This window comes from Aquarana catesbeiana, linkage group LG07 (assembly GCF_042186555.1).
Source record: "Aquarana catesbeiana isolate 2022-GZ linkage group LG07, ASM4218655v1, whole genome shotgun sequence".
NCBI classification, from domain to species: domain Eukaryota; kingdom Metazoa; phylum Chordata; class Amphibia; order Anura; family Ranidae; genus Aquarana; species Aquarana catesbeiana.
Genome location: NC_133330.1, coordinates 149,261,483 through 149,277,219, shown reverse-complemented (window position 1 = coordinate 149,277,219; position 15,737 = coordinate 149,261,483). Strand labels below are relative to the sequence as shown.

The 15,737-nt window shown below is 41.6% G+C and overlaps 1 long non-coding RNA gene and 1 pseudogene across 1 annotated transcript in view; one reads left to right on the top strand and one right to left on the bottom strand.

The window, feature by feature from the left end:
• The window catches only part of LOC141103288 (uncharacterized), a 178,716-nt gene that overhangs the window by 25,432 nt on the left and 137,547 nt on the right, over positions 1-15,737 (bottom strand). The window lies entirely within an intron of this gene.
• LOC141103287 (selenocysteine insertion sequence-binding protein 2-like pseudogene) lies at positions 373-4,383 on the top strand (annotated as a pseudogene).

The following is a 15,737-nucleotide window of genomic DNA, read 5'->3' as shown; positions in this document are numbered from 1 at the left end:
ACAAGTACAATTAAGAAATATCTGACAAAAGACGGGAGCTCAAAGAGTCCAGGACCAGAAAAACAGCAACAAGGGATTAAAGACAAGAAAAAAGACCCTGGAAAAAGAAAAGAGAGACCTCAGACCAATCCAGAGAAAATATAAGCACAGAAAGTGAACTGGAGATAAGTAAAATGGAGGAACAAGGAGCATGTGCCCAAATGGCAACAACACTGGAAATGACAGATATGTTCATAAGACTGGAAAACTCTATCAAAACAGAAATTTCCACACTACGTGCTGACCTGGGACAGTTGCTGACACGAGTAGAGGAGACAGAAGAAAAAACGGATAAACAAGCTCAAGAATTTATAAAATTAAAAGAACGACCGCTCGAGGTGGGGTGAGCTCAGAGGCTGTGCAGAAAGGAGAACAACACGGCCGGGGAGAGGAGCGGACACCGGGGAGGATGGACGGGGCCGCCGCTCCCCTTACCGACTAGAGGACGGAGAAGAGAGCAGGAGGGGGGAGCTCCGCACAGCTAGGCCCGGACACCATGGACCTGAACGAGCAGTATGGAAATCTATCTGCTGAAGTTGAGCCATTCATCCCTCAGAAGAAAGGGACCGAAGCCCTTACAATTCCAATGTCTCTATCAGGCGATGGTGGAAGCGTCGGTGGACTTGAGCCCACACCTATTCCAAGCTATCTTATAACTTGTTACCCATTTGTTCAAGAGAACCAGACGAATAGGCAAATTCCACTGTATATTAATGATATAAGATGGCAACAGTCAAACTCAAACCCTCCTTGGCCTTATCTTACTTATCCTATTGTACCTGCTCAGCCACCTGTATCAACAGAATACATGTACTACCAGCTAATGCCTGCACCTTGTGCTCAAGTCATGGGATTTTACCATCCAATTCCTACTACTTACACCACACCTCTTCAGGCAACCAATGCCGTCAATGCAATCACTGTCGACTGCAATGACCAGACAAACCAACAAACTCCGATCACTGTTTTATCGAACCAGCGAAGCAGAAATACCTCCAGACCTCCCCTTGTCCACAAACCCCCGCAGCAAGGGGTCCCACAGATAAAATGCAAGAGGCCTCCAATGAAGAGTGTGGCAGTACAAAAGGAAATCTGTTCATCAGACTCAGACAACCGGTCCAAAATTGTCCTCTTAGTGGATGCTTGTCAGCAAACAGATTTTCCAAATGAAATAGCCAACAAATCACTGTCTGAAAGTATGGGTGCCTTACAGTGGAAAACAAAAGTGAGACGTCGGCGGTCTTCTCATCCTGCAGCAGAGTCCTCCAGCGAACAAGGAGCAAGTAAAGCCGATATTGACAGTGACAGTGGATACTGCAACCCAGAGCACTGCCAGGCAGCTGCTATGTGTTCTGGGCATGCAGACTGTACTTCTTCAGCTGTCAGTATTGCAGAACCAACCATTTGCACAGCTGGAGGAAGTTGGGCCAGTGTTGCCTCCCAAGCTACTCAGAAGAACCCTTGGAATGAGAAAAGTCAGGTTTTCTGTAGAGGAGGAAGATCGGCTGAACTCAGAAATAATGCACAGCTTGGGTATCGTATGAGAGGACAGAGCACGTCATCAGAAAGGAGACAAAATATTCAAAGGAAGCAAGACAGTATAGCTGGGACCACAGCGCAATTAAACAGACCTGACCAGAGTCCTGAACAGCTGTACTTTGAGGATGAAGATGAATTTCCAAAATTGAACAGCAGCAATGGGAGTTCTAGAAATGAGAGCACACAGCCAAAGATGAACACAAAAGTGTTGCATGGTTTACCTGAAAATTCTCCAATTAACATTGTTCAGACCCCGATCCCTATCACAACATCTGTACCAAAACGAGCCAAGAGTCAGAAGAAGAAAGCACTTGCTGCTGCATTGGCCACTGCCCAGGAGTATTCAGAGATTAGCATGGAGCAGAAAAAACTCCAGGAAGCCCTGTCTAAGGCAGCTGGAAAGAAGAGCAAGACTCCAGTACAACTAGACCTTGGAGATATGTTGGCAGAACTGGAGAGGCAGCAACAAGCAATGAAGGCTCGTCAGATAACAAACACCAGACCTTTATCCTACACTGTTGGCAGTGCGGTCCCATTTCACACCAAAGAACACAAAAACAGGAATTTGTTTACAAAGGCCCAGATTTTCATGGGTTCTCCAAATCCCTTGGACTCCACTGCTCCAAGGATCAAAAGAGGAAAGGAGAAAGAAGTTCCAAAATTAAAACGTCCAACTGCGCTGAAAAAGATTATTCTAAAAGAAAGAGAAGAAAAGAAAGGACGTATACCTGTGGATCAAAGTGTTTTGGGTTCAGATGAACAAAAGGATAATCCTTTAAGCTTTACTGATGATCAGTCAGAAGAACTGGCATCTCAAGAAGATGCAGGTCTCAGTTCACCAAGTGACACCTCCCTCTCACCAGCAAGTCAGAACTCCCCCTACTGTATGACCCCTGTATCACAGGGCTCTCCAGCAAGTTCTGGGATTGGCAGCCCTATGGCTTCCTCAGCCATTACCAAAATCCACAGCAAGAGGTTTAGAGAGTACTGCAATCAAGTACTAAGTAAGGAGATTGACGAATGTGTAACTGTTACTGCAAGAACTGGTCAGCTTTCAAGAGAGAGTGTACCAAAAAGACCCAGTGAAAGCCAAGTCGAAGAGAAGATTAGTTATGGGTTCACGAGAAGTAACCAAGCACATTAAATTAAACAAGATCAAGTGTGTTATTATTTCCCCAAACTGAGAAAATTCAGTCAAAAGGTGGATTGGATGAGGCCCTCTATAATGTCATAGCTATGGCCAGAGAGCAAGAAATTCCCTTTGTTTTTGCGCTAGGAAGGAAAGCACTTGGTCGCTGTGTGAACAAATTGGTACCTGTCAGTGTTGTTGGCATTTTCAGCTACTCTGGGGCAGAGAACTTATTTAATAACCTGGTGTCACTGACGGAAGAGGCCAGAAAGGCGTACAAAGATATGGTGTCGTCAATGGAGCAGGAACAGGCTGAGGAGGCTCTAAAGAATGTTAAAAAAGTTCCTCACCACATGGGTCATTCTCGTAACCCCTCTGCATCCAGTGCAATTTCATTCTGCAGCTTCATCTCTGAGCCAATATCAGAAGTCAACGAGAAGGACTACGAAACAAATTGGAGAAGTATGGTAGAAACATCTGATGGATATGAAGCATTGGAAAATGAAGACTGCTCTGTGAGGACCATGGACTCGGAACAAACCGTTAACATTCAATCTGATAGTAAAGCCAGCATACATAAACAAACACCACTGACCACTCCTGGTGTTACTACCTCAGGCAGTAAGCCTGGCAAGTTGACTCCAGTAGAAAAAGATGAGGTGAAACCAGATGACAACCTGGAATGGGCATCCCAGCAGAGTACTGAAACTGGATCATGGGATGGAAGCGGCAGGGACGTTCTCAGCTCCTCCATGACAAGTACAACAAGCACTCTGGTACCAGAAATGCTGGAGGAAGATGATGATGAGGAAGAAGAGTATCACCAGGAACCTATTTCAGTAAGCAGAATAGAGTCCTGGGTTTCAGAGACCCAAAGGACTATGGAGACACTTCAGCTTGTGAATAGCCCTGAAGAGGATAATATAGAGCAGAGTGAAGATGACGATGATGATGCAGAGCCCTCTGAACATGTAGACCCATTTGTTGAATGCAAGGAACGGACAGTGGAAAAGCTTCCCAGGAATGGATCACACCCACCAAGTGCTGGGAAGGCTTTATAAAAGAGAGCTCTAATTTTATGTAGGAAAAAAAAATCAGTAAATACAACAAACTCAGGAATTGGTCTTTCTACAGAATTACTGGGAGAATTGCATCCATTCCCATACTTGTTTCATCTCATTGTTTTGCACTGTTTAAATGTCTAATCTATATTTAATTCCATGTAAATAATGTTATTTGTTATTAATCGTGTTGTTACTTTTTCTTTACATCAGTACTAGGGGGCACAGGAAGGAATGTTTTTGTCAGTATATGCACTTTACTGTGCATGTATACACACACTTAGAGACACAAAACAAGCTGCTCTCTGTTTTCTGCAGTTCATTGTGTAAATTTAACAGGAATAAAAAAATATGACCACATGCTTAAAAGAGAACTACATTTAAACTGCAAAATAGTTAATATAATTGGGTACATTATGTTCACCAGAATTCTGCTAGGCACTGCAAGGGCTGGTGTAGTGAATTGGCTCCTTTCATACACTCCATATACTAGTAAAAGTGGATACTTGCTCTGAGAAAGAAAACGGGAATGCAGTTTCTGCATTCGGGTGGCTCAGGATAAGAAATTCTCACCCCAGATAGTTCCCCACTTCCCCTTTGTAATTGGAGTAAGCTCCAAGAGGCACAGGAAGGCCATGTTGGTTTGGCAGTGCTCAGAAGTGTTGTTTTTTTTTCTATATATATTTTAGGTAATCTAACCTATCTTATCCTATTCTATTATATTTATTGTTAAAGCTAAATGCCACTTTCACATTAGGGATTCTGCCTCCAGAACAGTAAAATCCCACCCTCAGCACAGCCATTGGTCTTTTCCTTTGTATCCCAACCCCCAGCATGCCCATTGGTCTTTTCCTTGTGTATACCACCTCCAGCACACCCATTGGTCTTTTCCTTTGTATCCCACCCCCGGAACACCCAATGGTCTTTTTGTTTTTTTTATCCCCCCACCAGCACATCCAATGGTCTATTCATTTGTATCCCACCACCAGCGCACTCACTGGTCTTTTCCTTTGTATCCCACCCCCAGCACACCCAATGGTCTTTTCCTTTGTGCCCCACCACCAGCACACTCATTGGTCTTTTCCTTTTGTATCTTACCCCCAGCACACCCAATGGTCTTTTCCTTTGTATCCTAACCCCCAGCACACTCATTGGTCTTTTCCTTTGTATCCTAACCCCCACCACACCCATTGGCCTTTTCCTTTGTATCCTAACCCCCAGCACACCCATTGGTCTTTCCCTTTGTATCCCACCTCCAGCATACCCATTGGTCTTTTCCCTCGTATCCCAACCCCCAGCACACCCATTTGGTCTTTTTCCTTTGTATCCCAACTCCCCGCACACCCATTGGTCTTCTCCTCTGTATCCCAACCCCCCACACACCCCTTGGTCTTTTCCTTTGTATCTCACCCCCGGGCACACCCATTGGTCTTTTCCTATGTATCCCAACCCCCAGCTCACCCATTGCCCTTTTCCTTTGTATCTCACCCCCCAGCACACCCATTGGTCTTTTCCTTGTGTCTCACCCCTGCGCACATGCACCGCTCACTTTCCAGCATCCTTGGCACCAATGAAATGGCCCCTCCAGTAAACAGAGCTGTATTTCCTATATATCATCCTATTGTCCTGTACACATTATAAAAAGAGAAGAATGCTGCATGTTTCTTGCACCCATTAAGATTTGCACCGTCAGTATACGGTTATCTTCCTGTCTGCTCATCTCACTGTTCACTCCCCTTTTTCAGTTCCCCTTTGTAGAAGCACATCTCCTGCTCCCTATCAGTACTGTACTGGCAGCACTGAAACCTTCCTGCACACAAACAACTTTATACACATGACTAAAGCAGCACTTTCTTCTGTCTGCTCTTCCCTTTTTTTTTTTTTTTTGTGTTGCCTTCTGCCTACACATTCTACTTAGCAATGTTGTATTTGTCTCCGTTGTGTCTGCTACTCAACCCTTTTCTTGTTATCCTATACAATCACTGTTGTACACAGACATTGGCGTAAGGCTGTAAGCCACTCACATGGACAGCACACATCAAATAAAGTATATGCACATAAATATAAATAAGTAACATTGCCTAGAACCAAAGGAGATGCAGGATATCGAGTGGACACTGAGCTTTGTGACCCGTAAGATAATTTTCGATTTCTAAGGACTACATATCCCATGGTACCTTGCCTGCAAGCAGCGATTCCTGTACTGACTATGCCTCCTAAAACTCCGCCTTTCAGTTCAGAAGGCAGGCTCTGTGAAATGTGTGATTGCAAGCAAGTAAATTTGTGAGGTTCTCCCCAAAGTAAGTTTACAAAGCTCAAGATCATTCATAGTAATAGGAGTGGGCTAGAAATAAGTGAAATACAATGTGGAGATGAATATATGATTTTGCATTTTGACCATACAATTTAATACTTTTATACGGTAAGATATGTAGCTTAGTTTGGGGGTAAGGTTGTCATGCTGCTCACTCTGTCATCAGTGTTTGGAAAAATACAAGGTACCCAATTACATTAACAATTTTATAGTGTTCAATTCAGGTCTGCACCTTCAAGTTTGTTTAAAACTATGGTTATCTCTAAATGTCTTCAGTTTGATAAATGGAGTTTTACTTTGATTCTGCATCCTAATATAAGAACATTTACACTTGAGGTTAGTTTTGTGTTCTGCAAGTAATTCTATATGGATTCTTCAGTTATCTATTCATTTTATATTTATAATGAAGTTGTGCATAAATACAATTGTTGAATGTATAGAAGCAACAGTTTATTTTTGTGCAGTGTTTTCACAGCTGTCAAATTGCTATTTGTAAAGTGAGCTTAGTTTGGCTGAGAGTTCTTGCTACTGAACCATAAATAATTGCGGTCTTCATAAATAACTGACTGTCAATATATCCTGCTCAGGCACCCACAGCAGTATCAAACAGTTTAATTGATGTGCTGTTTGCAGCTGTCTTGAGCCCCTGTTAGGCCACATCACATGCCTGATGAAGGGGTCCGGCGAGGCTCTGAAGCGTTGCTATTGGCTGTAACGGTGTGATCGTTGAATAAAGCTTTTGAACCCACTGTGTGATCCATGGTGTGCTGGTGACATTCTCTCGCCCTGTTAGGCCTCGTTCACATAGGCGTATATACCCGTATACCAGTACGAAGGGCTGTCTTCGCCTGCATGGGATGGACAGGTGTTTGGTGCAGGCAGTCCCATTCATGTCTATTGGGTCACAGCGGCTGCACAGACACATCCGCTGGTCCCAGCTTGACAGCCGGGCGAGTGCATGCCCCTGGACGCACGCAAACAGCATATAGTGTCAGTTGTCACTTAGTCTGCAATCAGTTGTAGGTTAGTAGTTTTCATCTTTCCTGCAATAGTTGGCACCTAGTGAAGTAAAATAGTATCATAAAATTGTACTCGGCACAAACATTTCAACATTTTTATTTCTTTGTGTTGTAACTTATATGTAGTACTAATTTCTGTTTTGTGTATGACTCTTACTAGATTAAGTAATGCTAAGATCAGTACCTGTGGGTTATTAGCTGTTCTAAATCACTTACATAGACAGATATGTACTGTCAGGATTTACACAGTTGTCCCCCTTACCAAATGCAACCCAAAACGATGTGCTCCTCTCGACTTTACGTAGACCGACTACTCAGATTAGCTTCTGTAGGCCACACACAAAATACTTTGGACTGGTAGAATGCAGTAAAAAAATGTTCAACCAAATGTTCATGATTGTTTGGTGCTGTATGATATGATTGCCTATATGGCAGTAAACCGCCTCTTTATGCTGATGTCGTGTTATTTTAATGATGCAATAGAGTCTATGGGCTTTAGGGTGGTCCTGTTTTTTCCATGTTGTAATTAGAACAAAGAGAGGCTGACTTTGTGTATAAACCAATCTTGGACGTAGTTTCTGTTTAAAATTTATTTAAAACAAAAGAAAAAAAAAGAAAGAAAATTAAAAGAACAAGTCAAGGATATGCAAATAGATCAGATGAGAATGTTATATAAACTAGAAGACCAGGAGAATCAAAATAGAAGGCAGAATTTAAGGATCCGAGCCTTACCAGAAGAAAAGGGAGAAGATCTGAGAAAAATAATGAATAAAATATTTAATCCCCTAATGGATAAAGCAGTGGAGGACTGCCTTAAGATAGAAAAAGTTCACAGGCTTTGAAAACCTCAAAATCTATCAGCAGATCTACCCCGAGATGTCATATTGAGATTTCAACTATACGAAGAAAAAGAACAAATATGGGGAAAAATGAGAGTACGACCACCATTAAAATATGAAGGGGTAAATCTCCAAATTTTCACAGATCTGGAGCCAGAAACTTTGACCAGGAGAAGACTCCTTAAACCTTTACTGGAGCAAATGCGAACAAAGAACATTAAGTAAAGTTGGAGTTTCCCGGCATGCCTAATAGGCCAGAAATATGGAAGATCAATGAGATTAAGGTTTCCAGAGGACCTACAGGAATTCTGTAATAGATTAGACATACAAGTTCCGGTTGTCCCAGGATGGTCAGAAGAAGAAACATCAATACAGAAGGAAGACAAACAATGGCAAAAGCTGCAAAGAGTCACAAGAAAGAATTAAAAAATAAAAATCAAGAATATTTCAGAGACTGAACTGAAATAGGTCTTTGGAGAACAGGATAAGATAAATAGAGCCTAAGCAGAGTAGGTTAGAAATAGAAAAGAGAAGTGGAAAACTCCCAGCAGAAATAGGCTATGGAGTGAGAAAGGGAATGGAAGTAAACAGTGGTCAATTAGTGGAAGCGGTGTAAAAAGGGGCTGGAGAGTTGGGACACTCGGATCACTGACACGCTCCCGGCCTACCCCCCTTTATGCTGGAGGGGGATTGGAGGGGAGGTATGGTCAGAGTCTCACCCCAGGATAAGAGAATCACTGGTGGAAACAGAATACAGACCCACCTATGGTTCTAGGGCCGGGGCCATAGAGGGAGGGGAAAAGGTACCTCTCAGTATATAATAAAGGAAGTTTGTAGGAGACCCCTATCTGTGCTATCTGCCCCAATTGGATCATTTTTCTCCCAGACAGGTCATAAATAGAGCGATGGTTCAAATGAAAGAGGAAGGAGAGGATAGAAAGAGGAGAAAGGAGTTTGGAGACCAAAGATGACATCAATAAATTTTATGACATACAACGTTTGCAGGCTTAATACACCAGCAAAGAGACATAAAATCTTAAAAGAGGTTAAACAGTATAAAGCAGGGGCAGTGTTCCTTCAGGAGATGCATATCTCTCAGGAAACAAATGTAAAGCTGTTCTTGAAAGATTATCCAATATGGTATTATGAATTGATAGTACGTCGCGGGTACAGGAGACTAGGAAGGCACAGCTGAAAATAATAAAAAATAAATTATATCAATGTCAAATGCTGGATGTATGGAGAGTGCAGCATCCCAAGACACAGGACTATACATTCTATTCCCCTGTGCAAGGGGCGTACTCGAGGATGGACTATATAATGGTCAAGCATAGGTTATTAGATTTGGTGACTAAGGCGAATATTGAAATAACAACATTGTCAGACCATTCCCCTGTGAGTATGGAAATGAAGATACCAAGAGCTCAAAAAAGGCAAAATTCATGGAGATTAAATGGAGAACTAATACAGGTAAAGAAGAGGAAGAGAAAATAAAAAAAGAACTAGAACAATATTTCAAAATAAATGACACAAAGGAGATATCAGAGGCTACCCTTTGGGAGGCCCATAAGGCCTATATTAAGGGCATCCTGATTGAGATAGGATCAAGGAAAAAAAAGGAAAGAAAAAAAATATGGACGTATTAATAAAAGAAATCCATGAATTAGAACAAGGACATAAAAAAGGGGATGTGGAGCAGTACCAGGCACTAGTAATAAAAAGAAATGAATTAAAAGATCTAATGGAACAGGAGTCGAGAAGGGTCTTTAATAGAATTGTAAAAGAAAAATATTTATGGCGAAATAAAACAGGAAAATACTGGACAAGAATCCTGAAGAAAAAAAAATCTGTAAATTATATAGAAAAAATACAAAATAGTTCCGGGGAGATGGTATTTTCAACAACAGAAATGGCGTAAGTGCTCCAGAACAATTACGGGGCATTATATTTGATAAAACAAAAGGAAATAGAAAGAATAGAAAAGATAAGAGTTCCTAAAAAGTGCCAGACTACTATAAGTAATAGAGAATAAGCTACCCGCCTTAGAAAAACCCATAACAGAAGAAGAGTTTAATACAGCTTTAACCAGTTGCCGACCGTCGCACGCCGATGTACGTCAGCACAATGGCACGCGCAGGCATAAGGGCTTACCTGTACGTCCCTGCCTGCCCACGAGTGGGGGGTCCGATCGGACCCCCCCGGTGCCTGCAGCGGTAAGATTCTTGTCAGGAGCGATCCGAGATGAGGAGGAGGCCACTGATTCATGGCCACCCCCTCACGATCGCTCATGGCGAATGACAGGCTTCCTCTGCCTCTGTAATGTAAACAGCGGCAGAGGAAGTGATTACATCTCTCCTCATGTCGGTCTTTGCGTTCCAGCGCCGAGGAGAGAAGACATCAAGTAAGTGCACCAAACACTACACATACAGTAGAACACTCTAGGCACACTTTTCAACCCCCATCACCCCCTGATCACCCCCCGATCACCCCCCTGTACCCCCTGTCACAGTGACACCAATAGCAGGTTTTGAACTCTGTCGTCCTCGTGGAGACCCTGGATTCGATCGGCTCTACAAAATTCGGCCCCTCGTAAACCACTTTAACCAACGTTTTGCAGACTTGTTTACTCCCCATCAAGTTGTCTGCGTTGATGAGTCCCTGATTAAGTTTTCTGGCCGCTTATCATTCAAACAGTACCTTCCCAGCAAGCGTGCCAGATACGGGGTCAAGATGTATAAGCTCTGTGACAGGGCCACAGGCTATACATGTAGTTTTATGGTTTACGAGGGAAGAGATAGCCACATAGAGCCGAAAAACTGCCCTGACTACATAGAAAGCGCTGGCAAGATTGTGTGGGACTTGGTGTCACCCTTTTTCGGAAAGGGATACCACTTATATGTGGCCAATTATTACATGAGCGTGCCACTTTTTTAGTCACCTTTTTGATCATCAGATTGGAGCATGTGGCACCGTGCGACCTAATCGCCAGGGCTTTCCCCAGCGGCTTGTAGATTCCCGTCTTAGGCTGGGGGAGAGAGCCTGCTTGCAGTGTAATAATTTGCTCGCTATGAAGTGGAGGGATAATAAGAATGTTTTCGTTCTTACCTCCCTTCATGCAGACATGACTGTCCAAATTACTACGGCGACTGGTGTTGTGGAGAAACCCCTCTGTGTCCACGAATATAACCAAAATATGGGAGGGGTGGACCTCAACGACCAGTTGTTGGCGCTGTACCTAGTTGCCCGTAAGGCCAGATGCTGGTATAAAAAAGTGTCTGTATACTTATTTCAATTGGCTTTGCTGAACGCTCATGTGCTATACAGAGCTTCAGGACAGACTGGATCCTTCCTTAAATTCCAGGAAGAGATCGTCAGAGCCCTTCTGTTTCCAGACGGTGCTCCACCTTACCTTCCCCAACCAAATTCAGTAAGCCGGCTGCATGAGAGGCATTTTCCTTATGTCCTCCCGAGTACCCCTACCCAACGAGCCCCCCAAAGAAAATGTTGTGTCTGTAGAAAGCGCGGATATAGGCGTGACACCCGCTATTATTGTCCCTCCTGGTCTTTGCATTGGTGAATATTTTGAGCGCTACCATACACTAGTTGAGTTTTAGCATAGGGTACAGCATTGCAAAGACTAGGCACACTTTCACAGGGTCTCCCAGGATGCCATCGCATTTTGAGAGACCCAAACCTAGAACCGGTTACAGTTACAAAAGTTACAGTTATAAAAAAAAATGTAAAAAAAAAAAAAAGTAAAAAAAAAAAATACACAGAAAAATGAAATAAAAAAAACAAAAATAGTTGTCGTTGTTGTTCTCTCTCTCTCTCTCTATTCTCTCTCTATTGTTCTGCTCTTTTTTACTGTATTTTATTCTGCAATGTTTTATTGTTATTATGTTTTATCATGTTTACTTTTCAGGTATGTAATTTTTTTATACTTTACTGTTTACTGTGTTTTATTGTTAACCATTTTTTTGTTTTCAGGTACACCATTCATCTGCAGCGCGGATTTATTTATCTTGACAGCAACAGCATTTGCTCCCACGATAAATAAAGCCATGACTCCAGAGCTGTCGGAGGTGATTTCACCACCACAGTTAAAAAAAAGAGCATATATGCCGAAGCATGGGGGCAGCAGGGGCGGAGGAGCGATTTGCTCCTACCTTTTGCAGGTGAATGCCCCCATGCTTCGGAATATATATATTTTAGGCACAGGTTGTGTTAAAAAATGTTTTATCTTTTACTATTTTTATCTTTTATTTTTTTTGCAGGTATGGTAAGTCTTATGCCCTGTACACATGGTCGGACATTGATCAGACATTCCGACAACAAAATCCATGGATTTTTTCCGACGGATGTTGGCTCAAACTTGTCTTGCATACACACAGTCACACAAAGTTGTCAGAATTTCCGAACACCAAGAACGCAGTGACTTACACCACGCACGACGAGACTATAAAAGGGCAGTTCAGTACCAAGCGCGGCACCCTTTGGGCTCCTTTTGCTAATCTTGTGTTAGTAAAAGTTTGGTGAGAGACAATTCATGCTTTTTCACTTGTGGTTTTCAGATCGTATTTCTGCTGTTCAGTTTGTGCTTGTGGGTTTGTATCTGGTCTTCAGTGCGTGCAGCGAGTACCATTGACTTGTCATTGTGTTCTTGTCCGTTCGTTACTGATTTTCAGATCGCTCTTCACAGGCCTTGCTGTACTTCAGTGCATTCTGTTACTTCATTCTGAGCAGCCGACCGTTTTATAGCCATGTTGCGTGTACGTACTCATCGTAGAGTTCATGCTGTGCGGGGGCTTGGTGTTGGGGTCCTTACTTTGACACAAGCCCAGTCCATGAACAGGACGAGGAGGAGTTCATGGACCAAGAATTGGTTGCTCCAGCGTGACCAATTCTGTCACATGCCTTTGCTCCGTGAGATCCGTGAGAATATTCCTGATAATTTCAGGAACTTTCTCTGGATGACGGACCCCCTATTTCACAGTTTGTTGGCTTTGCTGACCCCTTATATCAGCAGGCAGGATACCTGCATGAGGCAAGCCATCACTCCAGAGCAGAGGCTAGTCGCCACCCTGCGGTACTTGGCGACGGGGAGAAGCCTGCAGGAACTCAAGTTCTCGACAGGCATCTCCCCCCAGGCTCTGGGGATCATTATCCCAGAGACCTGTTCTGCCATCATGCAGGTCCTGCAGAAGGAGTATATTAAGGTAAGATTTATCCTTTAACATCCGTTTTATTGTATTTAATGTTTGTTAATGTATTGTATTTCTTTCCTCATTCCCTAATTACCATGATTGTAATATGCTGTGAATGTCCCCTTTGTCCTCATGCATGCTGGATTTTTTTGGAATTTTTTTTTGGTCCTTCATACATATTTGCCTTCACTTACCTCCCCAGCATGCTCTCCTGGCCCTATATCCACCTTGTCTACTCAATTAACAATGTATTTTGTCAGCTTCATAGTAGTGCTTTACCCTTAACACCCCCTAAAATGTGTACAAATGTTATTTGTGCTTGAAATTCAGGCAGTGCCAGAGGTTTTTTTTTGGGTCCCAAAATCATTTGCAACCCTCCCTCCCCAACTGCTAACTCAGCTGATACCAATCCTCTATCTATCCTCAATCCTCTATCAGCTGAGTTTAAAGTCAGAATATAGGGGATGGCGCTGTGTAAAAAACAGAAAATGTGAATGTGAGTGTTTTTAGAGTGACAAGTGCTTTAGTGCGTGATACAATCCTTCATAAATGGAAAAAATAAATTATAAAAATCAAAAATGTGAATTGACCACAAATTAATAAATATAATAAAGTGACAGATCCTTATTTGAATTGCCAACAATTATAATCCCATACATTAAACAAACTTAATCCTTTAATCCTTATATTATCTAAATTATAGAGCATGTGTTGGTAAAATCCACTGAAAAATGTAAAGTGACAAGTGCCAAATCTAAAAGAGGTTTGGTTGGCAAACCACAGTGCAATACACTCAGTGCAATTCTGTGTAAACACCATTGAGAATTAAGACCAATCTATTAAATATAAAAAAAAAGTGCATCAAAAAATATGTATATAGTCCCATATGCTATTTAGTATAAAAGTTCATAATAGTGATGCAATATGCAGTGCAATAAATCTTATAGCGTATTTCCCAGAAGATTCTTCTTTGTTAAATGGAGATCCATACAATAACTCTTAGCAATTTCCCCCAATCTGATTGCACTCACCGGAGCTCCCTGCCCCTGCAGGGGTATGAGCGTATGATGGTGATCCTCAGCCTTTAATTGCTCCGATATATCCTTCCACTAGGCCCAATCTGGGTGAATCACTCGTTGAGGAGGGGAGGGGGACTCACTGCCCCTTGCTGTAGCACAGATCCCAGCCAGGCATCCACTTTCATGCGTTTAGATAAAAAACAAAAATTCCTCCATAGCGTAACTTTGTTTATAATTCATGTTTTATTTATGTAATACAGTCCAACACCACGACTGAATCCACTCAAAAAGTATATAGAACAGCTTTAAAAAATAGAGAGGGAGCTCACAGGCTCACTGTCTCTCCACACAGCCCGGGGACGCAGCTCTGCTGGAAAACTACCGCTTGCGTTCCACCAGTCTGGTTCCCGGAACCACGGTACATGGAAGTGACGTTGTGCATGCCAAGATAGTCCCACCGTACGCATTTCGTCATACGGACGTCATCGGAGGCGCTGCCATCTTGGCACTCCCAACGTCTTATATTCAGGGTGTAGTCGTCGCTGCGGCCAATCACCTCCCGGATGTTCCAATCACAATCCAGCGGTATGAATTAGCACCTCTGTTGCTAGGTAGAGTTAAAACTAAACCAAATAGGTGAAAAGGGGACAACATCGCAAGGACATGTCGAATCCTTATAAGGCCCTCTAGTGGTATAAGACAAGAAGCGTTTTTTTGCAGCAGCAACGACGACAAACTTCCTTAATAATGTAACAACAATTAATATCATACAATCTCATTCGATTGCAATAAAATAACTGTAAAAAACCTTCCATATGAACACTGTATATTCTAGTAGTCCCAAGAGAAATGGAATAAATGTATATGCAAATAAATTAAATTAAAAGTAAGAAAAATAGAAAGAATATTAAAAAATAAAATAAAAAATAAAAAATATAAAAAAACATCAAATAAAAAACTTTTAATTTCAATAAATACAAAAATAAAAATAAAAAATAAAAATAAAAATTATCATGAATTAGGTGGTTACTAATGGGCAATAGAAATTAAATAAAAGAAAATATATAAAAATAAAAATAAATTGGCCTTAGGCTGAAGGGAATGTGTGAATAAAGTGACCATGGGTCACTAATATGTAAATGGAATGCTAGAATATATAAACTGAAAGTAAATAAATATAGGACATGTATAATGTATTGAAAACATTAATAAAATTAAAAACAAAAAAACATAATTTTAGTATCTAAAAATCCTATGTAGTGTATTGAGGATATAACTGAGGAATATTAAAATTCTATTTATTATATAGAAACCAGTAAAGATGTAACTGAGGAATATTAAAATTCAATTTCTTATATAGAAACCAGTATACTAAACAAAATTAATGAATAAGAGAAGAGGAATATATATGAACGTGTATTAGGACATTACTGAGGAATATTAAAATCTTTTTATTATATAAAAGCCGGTATATTAAGTAAACTAGACGAAAAAGAGGAAGAGGATATTTATGGAGGGCATGAGATTCTTTGACGTGTAAACAATCTACATGAGGCCAGAAAGGGCTTGAAAAA